Below are 13,230 nucleotides of genomic sequence, written 5' to 3'. Positions count from 1 at the left end.
GGCGCCTCCACTTGGCAAGTCCTGGACCTAATAAGAGTGACGACATGTCGGGGCGACCGAGCCAGACTTGGGGTGTTGTGCCACCCCTCCACCGCCTCGCCAGGGGTGCGAGGTGAGTGGCTTCCTGTCGGAGGACCAAGCTGAAGCTCAGAGGGCCCACGGCGGTCGGTCCCGCCGCCTTCAGGAGCCCGGGGCAGGGGACCCCATCCCTTCAGGAGGTGGAGTGGCTCGGATTCTCGCTCACAGCCCTCCCCTGGACCGGGTGCCTCCACAGTCCTGGTGCTACTCCCTCTTTCCAGAACGCCGTGACGGCACAGAGTGCAAGGCACACACCGCGCCCAGGTTCCGGGATCGTGGGCTGTGCCATCCGGAGCAGAGCAGCAGAGGCACCAGGGCCTCTAACAGGAGGGCCGGGCATGGTGGTCTCAGGACTGTGACCTTGGTGCCGCTAGGCTGTGAATGCTATGGGGGCACCGACGGCAGTGAGGCCCCATGCTTGAGGAATCCAACCATCTGTTTGTTTTTAAAGAAAGAGAAATGTAGGAAGGTACCTAGAAAGCTATCAGAAATGAGCAAAAATGTCCTTTAAAATAACTCATCAGCTATGTCCATGCCACCCTGAACGTGTCCGATCCCATCCGATCTCGGAAGCTAAGCAGGGTCGGGCCTGGTCAGTACTTGGATGGGAGACCACCTAGGAAGACCAGGGGCTGTAGGCGTAAAATATAGAAAAACAACAACTCCTCAGAAAACTGTGCGGTGCACGGCAGAGTACAGAGCATGCTAGCGTCTGTGTAAAACGCTAGACACTGGCTGTGTGTTCGCAGCTGCCTGCAGGTGTGTGAGGCGCCTGAGAGGACACCTGTGACATGGTGACCGGGGGTGGTGCGAGGCGGGCAGGGCGGACAGGGCACGAGGCGCGGGGGAGCGCTCTGTGCAAACTGCTTCACGTGCTTTCAGATCTGAGCCACGTGCCTGAGTGCTAAAAAAACTAAATACTAGAAACATTTCCAAGCATTAATATTAAACGAGTAACTTTTAATATTTAAAAAGTAAAAGGCTGTTCTCTGTGTCTGATCTGCTAGGAGATTCGGCATGGGAACATGCTGCATTTTGTTAGGTTTCCTTCCTGTATCGAAACGGTTATGTGATTTTTGTCCTATGACTGTATCAACGGGCTTTCCAGGTTAAACCATTTGCTGGTATAAACCCAACTTGATATTACGTTTTTATAAGTTGCTGGGTTTTCTCTTTAATAAAGGCAAATTAAAATTATAATGCTTTACAACTCTTTTTACTAATATCATTGGGAAAAGTGTTCAAGAGTAATACTACCCGAAGCTGGCAACAATGGAAGTTGATAATGTAATTATATTTTCGATGCTACAGTGATTTAAATCATCATAGTAACTTCAGACTGGCATCCTTTAGGGTGTGCGTTTCCCAAGGAGAGGGCTCTGTAAAGGGGACGGCTGGGGCAGGGATGCGCCCCTGTCTGTGCGAGGCCACACTGCTTGCAGAACAGTGCGCTGACCAAAATGGTTGCACGCGCACTTGAACTTTAGCCAGGTTTCCCCCTGACCGTGACCCCTGACCTCCGCTTCTTAGAGCACCTACTTAAAAACCCCTGCAGTTGTAAATCCTCTCCCTGACCCTTGGGAATAGAAATCTCCTCCCACAAATGTAAAATGCATCCATCTTCATAAAGTCTTCGCTGCCATAAAAAAAAAAAAGAAAAAAAGGAAAAAGGAACAAAAGTTAGGAGGTTCTCACGCTGCCGGCGTGGAGCTTCTCGGCTCCCTGGAGAGCGCCGTGGAGCAGCTTCAAGGGTCAAGGCCACACGCGCCCCAGCACGCGAGGCCAGGAGCACGCGAGGGGTCGCTGCGAGGCGCACCAGGGCCGAAAGGGGAAACAGCTGTCTGGCAATGACACGGCGGTGGCATCATGGCGGAGTACACTGCCCTGAAAGCCAGCCACCTGTGCACTGACCCGGAGGGAGGCCCCTGACCGTCGTTAAATGGAAAAGGCCGCTGCAGACTGTGGACAACCCCGTCTGCATTTCAGTTGTCTGTCTGCGTTTGTTTATGTTTCCAACTTAATACGACTTCGGAGGAAGACGAGGAGACCCCGCCCCCCGACCATCGGAGGAACCTCACCACGGGACTAAGTGCTTAGGGAAGCCACGTTTTTTAAGAAGTACATCTCGATTTAAAACGTTATGATAAGCATGCGTTATTTTTGAAAATTAGTGCAGAAAACCTATTTAGAACACTATGACATCTAGGACTGGCTTCCACTACTCTAGGCCCCATCCCCTCCTCTCCCCCGAAAGACAGGAAACGAAACGAGATTGAGAAGAGGTTGCCAACTGCTGAAGCTGAGGACGCAGGCTCCTTATTCCGATGTTGATTTTGCATCTGAAAATTCCCGTAACAAAAGATAAAATCCCACGAGCCTCCGTATCAATGATTCAGGGCGACCGGGAAGGACACGGGGACGAGGCGAGAAGTCACCGGGCTGCGGAAGCGCATGTGCGGCAAGCATCCGTCAGGGCGGCAGGACGCGCCTTCGGTCCCTCCCGTCCCCCCGTCCCTGAGGCCTCCCTCCAGGCTTTCCGACATTGCTGCACGACTGTCATCCAGAGGAAGGGCTTCCAAAGGGGGCTCCTGCGCACGGACGGCGCTGGAAGGCAAGCTACCACACTAAAGCGTCAGCCCACGTCCCGCCCCCTGAGGATGCTCGCCGCGGATCACGGTCCCGCCCTCGCGCCCAGAGTCTGCCGGGAGATGTCTGCTTTCATCAGTGCCTTCGCATTGCTCCGGTATACCGAAAGTCTCGGGAGACAAATGACATCATTCTACCTATAGTCTTTTGTTTTTGGTAGTGGTGTTTCCATTCACAAAATACAGTGATTCTCGATCACTGAAAATGTCAAGTCCTAGAAAACATAGCATTCCTACGCGTGATGCTAAATGAATCTGGCGGCGAGCAGCACTTTTCCTTAAACGGGGAGAGGGTTAAATATCACTGTTGTGACCCATCAATTCCAATCTAAGCCCCTAGAAAAGGAACTGTACGAAAATGAACGCTGCGAAGCAATTGCCTAAAAGCCACGTGGCGGGGCAGAGGTAAGCAGGCGGTGGGCCCACGCACTGCGCCGCCCAGGGGCTGAAGGGGGACGGGCCGTGGGCGGCCGTGGCAAGCGGAAGCGCCAACACGGCAGGTCTGAGCCGCCCCCCCGCGCCCCCGCCCAGCTGGTGTCTGGGAACCAGGGTCCCGGGGGTCCCTGCCGTGCTCAGCTGACACAGCAACGTGCTTTCCGCGCTCTAGGGCTTTCCTCCGGGAGGCGGGGAGTTTGCTGCGCTCAGCAGGGGGCGCCTGCAGGGCCGGCCGACCAGGGCCTGGGGCGCTGCGTCTGAGGGTGCTTCTTGCAGACATTTCAGACGGCGTCATGATTCGACGCTGGAGAAACTAAGCACACCCCAGGTGACACCATGGGGACAGAACTCCTGGAAGCCCACTCCTAGCCCGCCCTGGACCTTGTCCCACGTGCCTTTTCCCTCCGCCCGTTCTGCTCTGTAGGCTTCGGCTGTGAAGAAGCACAGTCACGCGTGTGACCGAGTTCTGAGCCCTGTGGGTCTTCCTCGTAAGTCATCAAACCTGAGGATGGTCTTGGGGACCCCCGACAAACACGGCTTTATGGAAAAAAGTCTCTAGGCCACACTGCTGAGTCAAAAAAGGTAAAGGTCCAGATCGGTGTATCACTTGTCAGAAAAACAAGACGAAGTCCCGCTGAAAGGCGTTCCCGCAGCGCAGGAGCACAGTAGGACGGCAGACCCTCCAGGGACCCGGACGACCTGGCAACGTGCAGCCAGCAAACCAGAAGGGACACGCTCCGGATTCCGACAAGCCAAGCAGTGTGCTGGGCGCTGGACAACCCAGGAAGAAAACCCAACCCTAAACCACAATCGTACAGGAACGACCCCTGGGTAAGGACACAGGCACTCCTCGGGAGCGGAACACTCCGCTGGCAGAGCTGCGGGCGGCTTCGGGGCGCCGCGGGAGTGGGTCGGGTCTTGCAGAAAGGCAGGGCTCTGGAGAGGTGGGCCTCCGCGGGCCAGGGAGCGCAGAGGGCCCGGGCACCAGCGAGCGTGGGGCCTGGTCAGCACGGCGGCTCCGGAAGCCGCTGCTGCCCGAGATGACGGAAGGAACGCAGGCGCTGGGCAGAGTGAGGAGTCGGCGTGCTGAAGGCACAGGCTGGGAGGGCCGCTGCGGTGATCCAGGCAAGCGGGTCACGTCCTGACCCGCGAGGCGCCAGTGGGAGCAAAGGGCAAACCCAAGATGACCCAAGATGATAAGGAACCGGGACGGGGCAACATTAGCAAGCACGGCAGCAGAGAGCCGTGCAGACGACAGCTTCAGACCGGAGCGCCGGCACTGCTTAAAGGAGGCTCCGCTGTCAGAAATGGCAAGAACGAGACGAGGGGTCAGGTGTCCCCATCCTGCTCCCAGAGGAGGGGACAAGCGCAGCTTCCCAGAGGCCCAGGCCGCTCGCCCGTCGGCAGGCGACTGTGAGCCAGCTGCTCTCCGCACGGAGCCAGCCGTACGCGACAGGCTAGTTGTAAAAATACATCCCATGTCTTCTGCCAAAAAATGTTGTTCACCTACTTCTGTCCTACACTTTCCCTCTGCTCCCTCCCGCCCTCCTGCTGCCCCGCTGACCACCTGCTCGCCAGGCCCCTCTTCTTTCTCTCCCTCTTGTCCTCCCACAGGGAAATCAAGCCCCAAGCCAGTGCAGCTCTACACAGCAGAGGTGGCCACCCGCAAAGCCATCCCGCCTGGCACAGGTGGAAAGCCAACGGTGGCACAAACAGGTTGCAGTCAAGTCGGGGTCAGATCGGGTCCTCACAGCGCTGGCAGTGACACGCAGAGAGAAGGATAAAGAGATAAGGTTTGGGATTTTTTTTAAAGACGCATACCTACGTGGAGGCAGAAGCGGGGTTGAGGAACACAGGTATCAGCGAAGGTGACATGAGACAGGGTAATGTGAGGGAAGCTAGTGTAAAGTCGCAGGCAGTTTCCCTCTGCAAATACTGAGGCAGTTAACGAACACTGGCGCCGCCGTAAATCGGAGCCCCACACCGCCACGAGGCAGAGGGACCCGCCTCCAAGTCCTGGTGAGAAAGAGTCTGCAAGGGCTCAGGCTCTCCGGGGGGAAACGGAGGCTCAGCCGCCAACCTCTGTTAAAGGCGGGGGAGGGAACACAGCCCCCGTGCGCCTGTATCTGCGTGAAGAAACCCTGGAGCGGCACACGCAGACTAAGGGAAAGACCGCCCCGCAGAAATGCGGGGAGAAAAGAGGACAAGAGGCAGGGCATTTCCAGACAGCTCTCGATTTCGAACCTGCAGCACGGGCAGAAAGCGTAGCTCTGAAGGCATAGCTGGCAGTGAAGGGTCAACAGCTTAACAACGAAGAGAAAGCAGGACACAGAGAGGGAGGTGTGAGGATCCAGTGCTACACAGTGGGACCCTTCAGACAGGGGCGGGCGGAGCTGCAGGGGGGCTTCCGCCGGCCCCGGGACCCCAGCAACGTAAGGCCGCAAGTCCCCACCGAACGCCGCATCGGTTCTGCAGCGTTGAGCGAAACGGTAGGATGAAATAATCTGACCACTTGCTGCTTGAGTGAACAAGAGTTAGGGCCCAAGCACCTCATGGAAGTGGGAACGAAGGGACGGTATCTGCGAACCACTGTGACACCGAGGATGACGGTGCACCGAGCGTACGGAGAGTCCGTGGGTGCCCGCCGATCCCACCGTGAGAACGGGGCAGGGCGAGAGGCGATGCCGCAGCAGGTCCGCTCTCGGAGCGAGAGCAGGACTTAGAAAATCACTATTCGGCAATCCGCCGATTCATGCAAGAACCTCGATGAGAAACGAGACATGCACGCTCTCAAAGTTCTCCCAACGATGTCATTCTTAGTTACAGAGAGAAAAGTGACGGAAGTGACGACAGCTGACATGTACCACCTTGACCAAGTACAGCTGAAGTCGCCAGGACCAGTAATGAAGCAAAGGGACACGACGGGCCTCCGGATGCGACGCAAAAGACACAACTTCTGTGCCACCCCGACCTAAACGCCCATCCGAACCTAACCAAGAGGAAACACCAGACAAATACCGACTGAGAGGCAGTCTAGCAAATAACTGGCCTGTACTCCCAAAAGATACCAAGTTCTTCAAAAACAGAGACTGGGACACTGTTCCAGAACGCAGGCGAGTCAACAAACATAAAAACCAAACGCAGCCTGTATTCCTGGGACGGCATCTCCAACCAGAAAATTTTTTTTTTCATTTGCTATAAAAGCATTATTGAGACAATTAGCATAATTTTAGTAATGTCTCTGGATTCACTATTAAAATTGTGCTAATACTTTTCCCCCCAGTTTTGCTGATGGTACTGTAGTTACAAAGAAAATGTCTTTGATTTCAGGAAACAAATATTTAAGTTTTTAGGAGTAAAGGGACATTGATTCTCCAAGTTCCTCTCGAACGGTCCAGGAAAAAACAGTCTGTACGTGGAAAGAGGACGGTCAAGCGGGGCTGAATGCCAGCGTTCCAGGAGCACGCGGGGAGGACACGCGGCCATTCTTCGCTCTACTGCGAAATTTCTTAGAGTCTGAGATCATTTTCAAACAAAAAGCTAAGGTTGAGGACACATGGTAAGATTAGAAATATTAGAGAATAAACACCCCACCAGAATGCCAGAGTGCTCTGAGACAGTGTCCATTTTCAAGCTGTACCCCTAACACACAGAACCGACGTCATGCCACCCGGCACGTAGGACACTAAGGGTCGCGAAGACTTGGTGACTTGTGTGGTACGAGGCAGCGGTAAGGCTGACCCGAAACCCGGTCCACTAAACCGCCCCCCTAAATTCTACCCCTTCTGAGGATGAACTGAATTACTAGTTCTTCCCAATTCACATGGACCTCACCCTTGACCTCTAATTAAACGCTGCTCATTTCCTCATTATCTCGGAGGTTAGTCTCTCTCCGAGAGCTGGTTACAGCTCCGGGGACACCCAGTTCCACCTGCACTGCGCGCCCGGCCCGGTCGCGGCGCAGGCCCCTCGCTCGTACTTTGCCACCTGCTACTCCCTTCAGGGCCAGCTAACCCCAGGCTCCCTGAGCAGCATGGCATGCAGGCGAGAGCTGTGGCTCCAGTGCCAGACAGAAGTGGCCTGAGTCTTGGCCCCACCGCCTGCTGTGTGAGGAGCTCATCTGCCTTCTCTGAAGCCACCATCTCCTCCCCTACACGGGGTCCTCAGAGGGTTGTGTGGAGAGTAAATTAGGTGATGCAGGGGGGTGTCTGACAGGGGCACGGAACAAGCGTGCCCTAAATATCACTAGGTGCAGAACACTGCACCTGACTAAGGTTAGGGTAAAAGAAGGCTGGAGCCAAAGGAGGGAGAGCACGCAGCAGAAATGGGACCGACACCTCTTACCGAGGCCGTCACCCAGCCCGGAGGTCGGCGCGCTGGCGGGGACATGGAGAGAGGGGAACTCTGTGCACTGCGGGTGGGACTGTGGGTCGGCTCGCCCACCACACAAACCGGCTTGGAGGGTTCTCGAAAATTACGAAGACAGCTGCCAGGGACCGAGCAAATCCACGCTGGGTGCGCAGCCAAAGGGAACGAAAACGCGCGTCAGGAGACGTCAGCACGCCCGCGTTCACGCGGCGCCAGCCGTGACGGCCACGACACGGAAACCACCCAGGCGCCTGGCACCGGGGGAAGGTGGGGCACGTACGTAAACGACAGGGCATGATTCAACCAGGAGACGGAAGGCGATGCTGCCACGTGCGGCAACACGGATGGGCCCCGAGGGCATTAGGCTCAGTGCAGTCGGCCAGGCGGACAAACGCTGCATGGCATCGCTTTCATGTGGAGACTAAAGCAGCCACGCTTGCACAATCGGGGCTGCCAGGGGCGGAATCGGGGAGATGCTGCTGAGCGCTGCGAGCATACGACAGGAAAAGGAGTACGCTCCGGAGGCGTAAGGCTCAGAGCGGCGATGACAGTCAATGTCACCGGATCACAGACGTCCAGCTAAGACTCTAGACCCTGTTTTCCCACGAAATAGAAATGGCAACTATGTGTCCGCTAATGATTTGGAGTAACCATCCTGGACTATTTAATTGTACCACATCAGCACCTGTTGTACAGCTTAAACTCAAAGTTAGATGTCAATTACATCTCAAGTGAAGTAAACCACTCCTGCACGAGGGCAGGGCACTAACCATGGGGCGGGGGGGGGGGGGAGCAAATAGAATTGACTTTACCTGTTAATCATACCTTTAAAAGGTGGAAAAAATAGAAAAAAATGAACATAGAACTTAATATATAAAAACAATTATTAGAGCAGAATGAGGCAGATGCCAAACCAAGAGCTCAAGGCCCTGGGTTCCAGAGTCCGAACCGGCCCAAACCAGGCCGAGGCACTGAGAGGACAGGAAGATGACAGAGCAGTAACGGACACAAAGTGCGGGGAACACGAACACCAAAATCCTCAGCAAAGACGAACACGTGTGACCCAGCCACACGTCGAGAGGACGGCACGCCATGCCCAAGGGGGAGCTGGCCCAGGGTGCACGGGTGGTTTAACAGGTGAAAATCAACCCGGTAACACAACATATTAACAGAACGAAGGACAAAAACTGCATGATGATCTCGACAGACACAGAAAAAGCATCTGGCAAAATCCAACACTCCTTTCACGACAAGACAAAAACACTCAAAGCAAGACGAGAAGGAAGCTTTTTTAACCCAGTACAGGCCATCTACAAAAAGCCTACCGCTCACATCATACTTATTAAGACCAAGTGCTTCTCCTCTAAGATCAGAAGCAAGACGAAGACGTCTACTTCTGGATCTTCCATTTGACACTGTACTGGAGGTTCTCGTCAGAAAAACAAATCGAAGGTGCCAAGATTGGAAAGGAAGTCAGAAAATGATCTCTACTCACAGATGACACGCTCTCGTATGTAAAAAGCCGTAAGGAACACACACGCAAACACGCGCACACGCACAGAGACTACTGGAAGCAGCAAACGCGTACGGCACAGGTGCGGGATGCGGGACCAACATACAAAAACCAGCTGTGACGCGCCACAACGTGGATGACCCTGCCGACAGTGCGCTAGGGGACACGAGGCAGGACAAACACGACGTGACTCCGCCTACGTGCAGTACTTAGAACAGTCGAATCTACAGTGACAGAGAGCAGGACGGGGTGCCAGGGACTGAGGGGAGAGCGGAGGGGGAGTCGCTGTTTAACAGGCGCAGAGTCCCAGCTTCACAAGATGGACACGACTGTGCGGACGGTGGTGGTGACGGATGCGTGGCGCTGGCAATGTGCCGATACCACGGAAAGGTCCGCTCAGAAACGGGTAGAATGGGAAACGGGACATGCCAAAATTCAAAACGTTAGTGCTTCAAGGGACAAAAGTTTTAAAAAGTGAACAGGCACCCTAATGAATGGGAGAAAATATTTGTAAATCACGTCTCTAATAAAGGACTCGTATCTAGGAAATATAAAGAATTCTTACACATCAACGATAAAACTATAACCAAATTTTAAAATAGGCCCACGATTTAAATAGCTCTTTCTCCAAATCTGACACACGAATGGCCAATAAACATGCGAAAAGATGCTCATCACTCGACATTAGGGAAACGCAAATCGAAACCGCAGCGGGACGGCTGGAATGGAAGGAACATCCCAAGAGCTGGTGCGGAGGCGCAGAGGACGGGCCAGCCGGCGTGGCTGCTGGACATGAGACGGCACCGCGGCTTCGGACACAGGGCGAGTGAAACACGGAGCGGTCGCGCCCGCGAGTCCTCCGTGGGGGCGGGCTCTGGAGAACCGAGTCACGCGCACACAACACGCCAGCGTCGCTGTGCGTCATGGGCAAAGGCGGACGCGCCCTGGCGCCCGTCCGCTGATGTGAGGGCGGGCACGGGGTGGCCCAGCTCCACGACGAGACCTCCTCGCCCGCGGAAAGAACGAAGCGCTGACACAGGCCACGACACGGGAACCCCGACGACACGCTGAGTGCAAGCAGCGGGCGCCAAAGCCCACGTGGCACCGGGCTCTGTTCACGGGAGACGCCCACACGGGCAGGACGCAGAGGCAGAGCCAGCGCTGCCAACGGGCACAGCGTCTTCCTTCGGGGCACTGGAGGCGATGGCTGAACTGTCTGGAATTAGAGATCTGCGCCGATCACGCAGCTCCGGAAACACAGTAAAAACTACTGAGTCCTACACCTTAAAGGGGTGAAATTTATGGCATGAATTTTCTCTCACTAAAGCTGCCATGAAACAACTGACGGAGGAACTGGAGGGGACACTTGGAGGAGAGGACGACAGGCGGACGAGAGGAAGAAGGTGACAGGCTGAACGCACACTGCACTTCGGGCTTGAATTCCGGTCACTAGGGAGCCAGCGAAGCTTCCTAGGAGACAGGAGTGACAAGCCCAGAACTGAAGCTTGGGGCTGCCCAGCCGGCGGCAGTGCAGAAGGCACACGCTGTCCCCACCTCCTCAGGGTGGCATGCTCGCTCACGCGCCTCGCGGCGCCAGGCGCTCACGGGTAGCATGGTGAGGGAACTCTATTTCTCTGACATCCTTTGTATGACCAACTGTCACAGAGTGAAGTAACGCTTAAACACAAAGATAAAGTCCGTGTCTATTTAAGCCCCACACAGCACTATCTCCTTGTGTTTTAGGGGGATACTTCAAAAGAATAGAAGGGACCAAAGTCAACAAAACACAGATGTCAAAATTACAAACGCGTTCAGTATTACTGCAGCAAGCTGCTCGATAAATGCCAGCTGACTCAAAACCACTAGTAAGAACAGCAGAGCAAGGGACTGGGTTCCATCTTATTTGTTATTATACAAAATCCAATCAATCACTGTTTGCAGAAAATATCCTGTAAGGTTCAAAGTACCCAATTCCGTGACCAGGTTTCCATGTGTTTTGAACATTCCAGCAGGACCTGGGAGTCAGCTGAGTCACGATCGTACAACACACCACTGCTGCAAGTCGCTGCCTTTCCCCAGTCACGCGGGCACACGCGGGGACTTCCGCTGCATGACCCACTCACGCCGCGCACGCGGATCATGTGAAAAATAAGGCCACCTTATTTTTATAAAAATCTAAACTGTATTTTCACGTTTGTGTGTTTTTTGTTTTGTTTTGTTTTTTAAGTGGAATGTTGCTCTCTCTCTTTTGAATCTTAAAATTTCCCTTTTACTGACACAATTCAGCTCCTCTGACGCCCTCCCTATGACGCAACGTTTCTTAATCTCTGGGGAGCCATGACCCTTTGAAATCTAATAAATACTAAGGACCATCTCTTCGTCTGTCTGTCTGTCTGTCTGTCTGTCTTTAAAGCATACATTCGACTTTCCAAACTACTTCGTGCCATCTGGGGTCCTTCTGCAGAATCCAAGACGAGACTCCCTGGTCAAAGGGGCATTCTTTTCACAAGCTCAGGCCCTACGTCACTTTCTTACCAGGGTTATACGTTTGTCATTGGTGGAAGCTGAAAACAAGCAGCTTGGTGTCCAACAATAAGGGAGCCACCTCGGAAAACAAGCAGCTTGGTGTCCAACAATAAGGGAGCCACCTCGAACAACCCTTCGAAGGCTGCAATCATTACAACGGATCGATTCACACATGAAGACCTGCAATTACTATAACCTCAGCAATTTAAATCATGGCTCAGCTCAAGCTACCCGTCTGGCAAGCCCTCAGATAGAGACAGCAGTTCGTGTGAAGGTGAGTGCGCTGGGCCAACTTTCAGCTGCTTTGCTCTCACGTGGTGGTGGGGGTGTCAAGAACAAACACATCCCCTGTGTGACAGTCCTGCCGGAAAGCTCTGACCTGGGTCTGATCACCCAGAAACCCCAACAAATCCCACTGAGGCCTGCAGAAGTGACCAGTCCACACTCTTCCAGAATGTCAGTGTCGCGAAGGGGAGGAAAGCCACTCCTGGCGTGAGCAAACTGGACATTTAAACACGGCCCTACCTAGGAGTACTGAAGGACAAGGACAGAGAGGTGGGAAGACAGTGCCGGGCCACTGGGGAACTCGGGATGTGCGCCGAGCAGCACGGTCACAGCTACCCTCCCTGGGCGTGACGGCCTGACTGCTGTCACGCAGAAAGCCCGCTCCGAGGAGCGTGGCCAACAGTGACCATCAGTCAGCCTCGGCAGAAATACAGGTATTGCGTGAACCACTCCTGCTGCTTTAAGGTTAGAAAGGTTTCTTCACTGTAAACGAGAGGACATTTTCTCGTGGCCTAAGCCAGCCGAGCAGAAGGCCCCCAGGACTTGCCCACACGCGTCTTAGTGACTGTCAGAAAGCACACCTGTGAAGTACTTCCGCTCACACTGCAGACTGACCTCGGACGCCCAAATTCCCACAAGGTTACCGAAAGGCACTCGGATTTTTTTATGATTATATTTAAATTTTCCAGAGGGTTGTTACACATTGTTAAAGTTAATCTTACAGTTCGTGATTCATTTATTCTATCAACTCATATACCACATGGCTGCCAAACTGAGCTAGAAAGAAACCTGTGGATATGAATTTGCTGGCCTCCAAACCACATCACAGGAAAGCAGGAAAGCTCAACCGGAGGATTCCCTCTCCAGCCAGAGGCTGAGGGATGACAAGGCCAGCACCCCCTTCCGCGCCCCGAGAGCCAGCCCTGCTTTACACCTGCTGTCTCTCGTCTTCTGTTCAGCGTCTGTCCCAGGCAAACGTCTGAGTTCACATGCTACCTCACACGGCACTACAGCATCTTTAACGACTCTTCCTGTGTGATGGCATTTAATAGTTGGTTTAGAGAAAAGAAAAAAAAAACAGCGTAACAGGAAGCATGTAACTCTTGCTTCAAACAACATACTCTACGTTATAGTAAATTCATTACTACAATGGGCATGAAGTATGGGTAACTGTTCTTACAGTTTCATAAAGGAGAAACCAGAGTTATCTGCTATCTACTGGGCGATATAAAATACAACCCTTGGGAGAATCCTATAGGGGAGTCGAAAGGCCTGTCGCTTATTCGCGAATGTGACCCCGGCAAGGTCACGGGCTGTCTCAGCCAAGCCTTCCCTTTTGTGAAATAAGGTCAGAGCACTGCCTGGTCCTCATCCAACGTC

General features: G+C 54.0%; 1 protein-coding gene and 1 pseudogene across 1 annotated transcript in view; one reads left to right on the top strand and one right to left on the bottom strand.

Moving 5' to 3' along the window:
• TNRC6A (trinucleotide repeat containing 6A) overlaps nucleotides 1–13,230 on the bottom strand; it is a 71,206-nt gene that overhangs the window by 54,551 nt on the left and 3,425 nt on the right. The gene's annotated exons all lie outside the window — the stretch shown is intronic.
• On the top strand, nucleotides 601–719 carry LOC111729669 (annotated as a pseudogene).

Source organism: Pteropus vampyrus, unplaced genomic scaffold, assembly GCF_000151845.1.
Source record: "Pteropus vampyrus isolate Shadow unplaced genomic scaffold, Pvam_2.0 Scaffold274, whole genome shotgun sequence".
NCBI lineage: Eukaryota > Metazoa > Chordata > Mammalia > Chiroptera > Pteropodidae > Pteropus > Pteropus vampyrus.
This window is presented reverse-complemented; position numbering and strand designations above follow the sequence as displayed.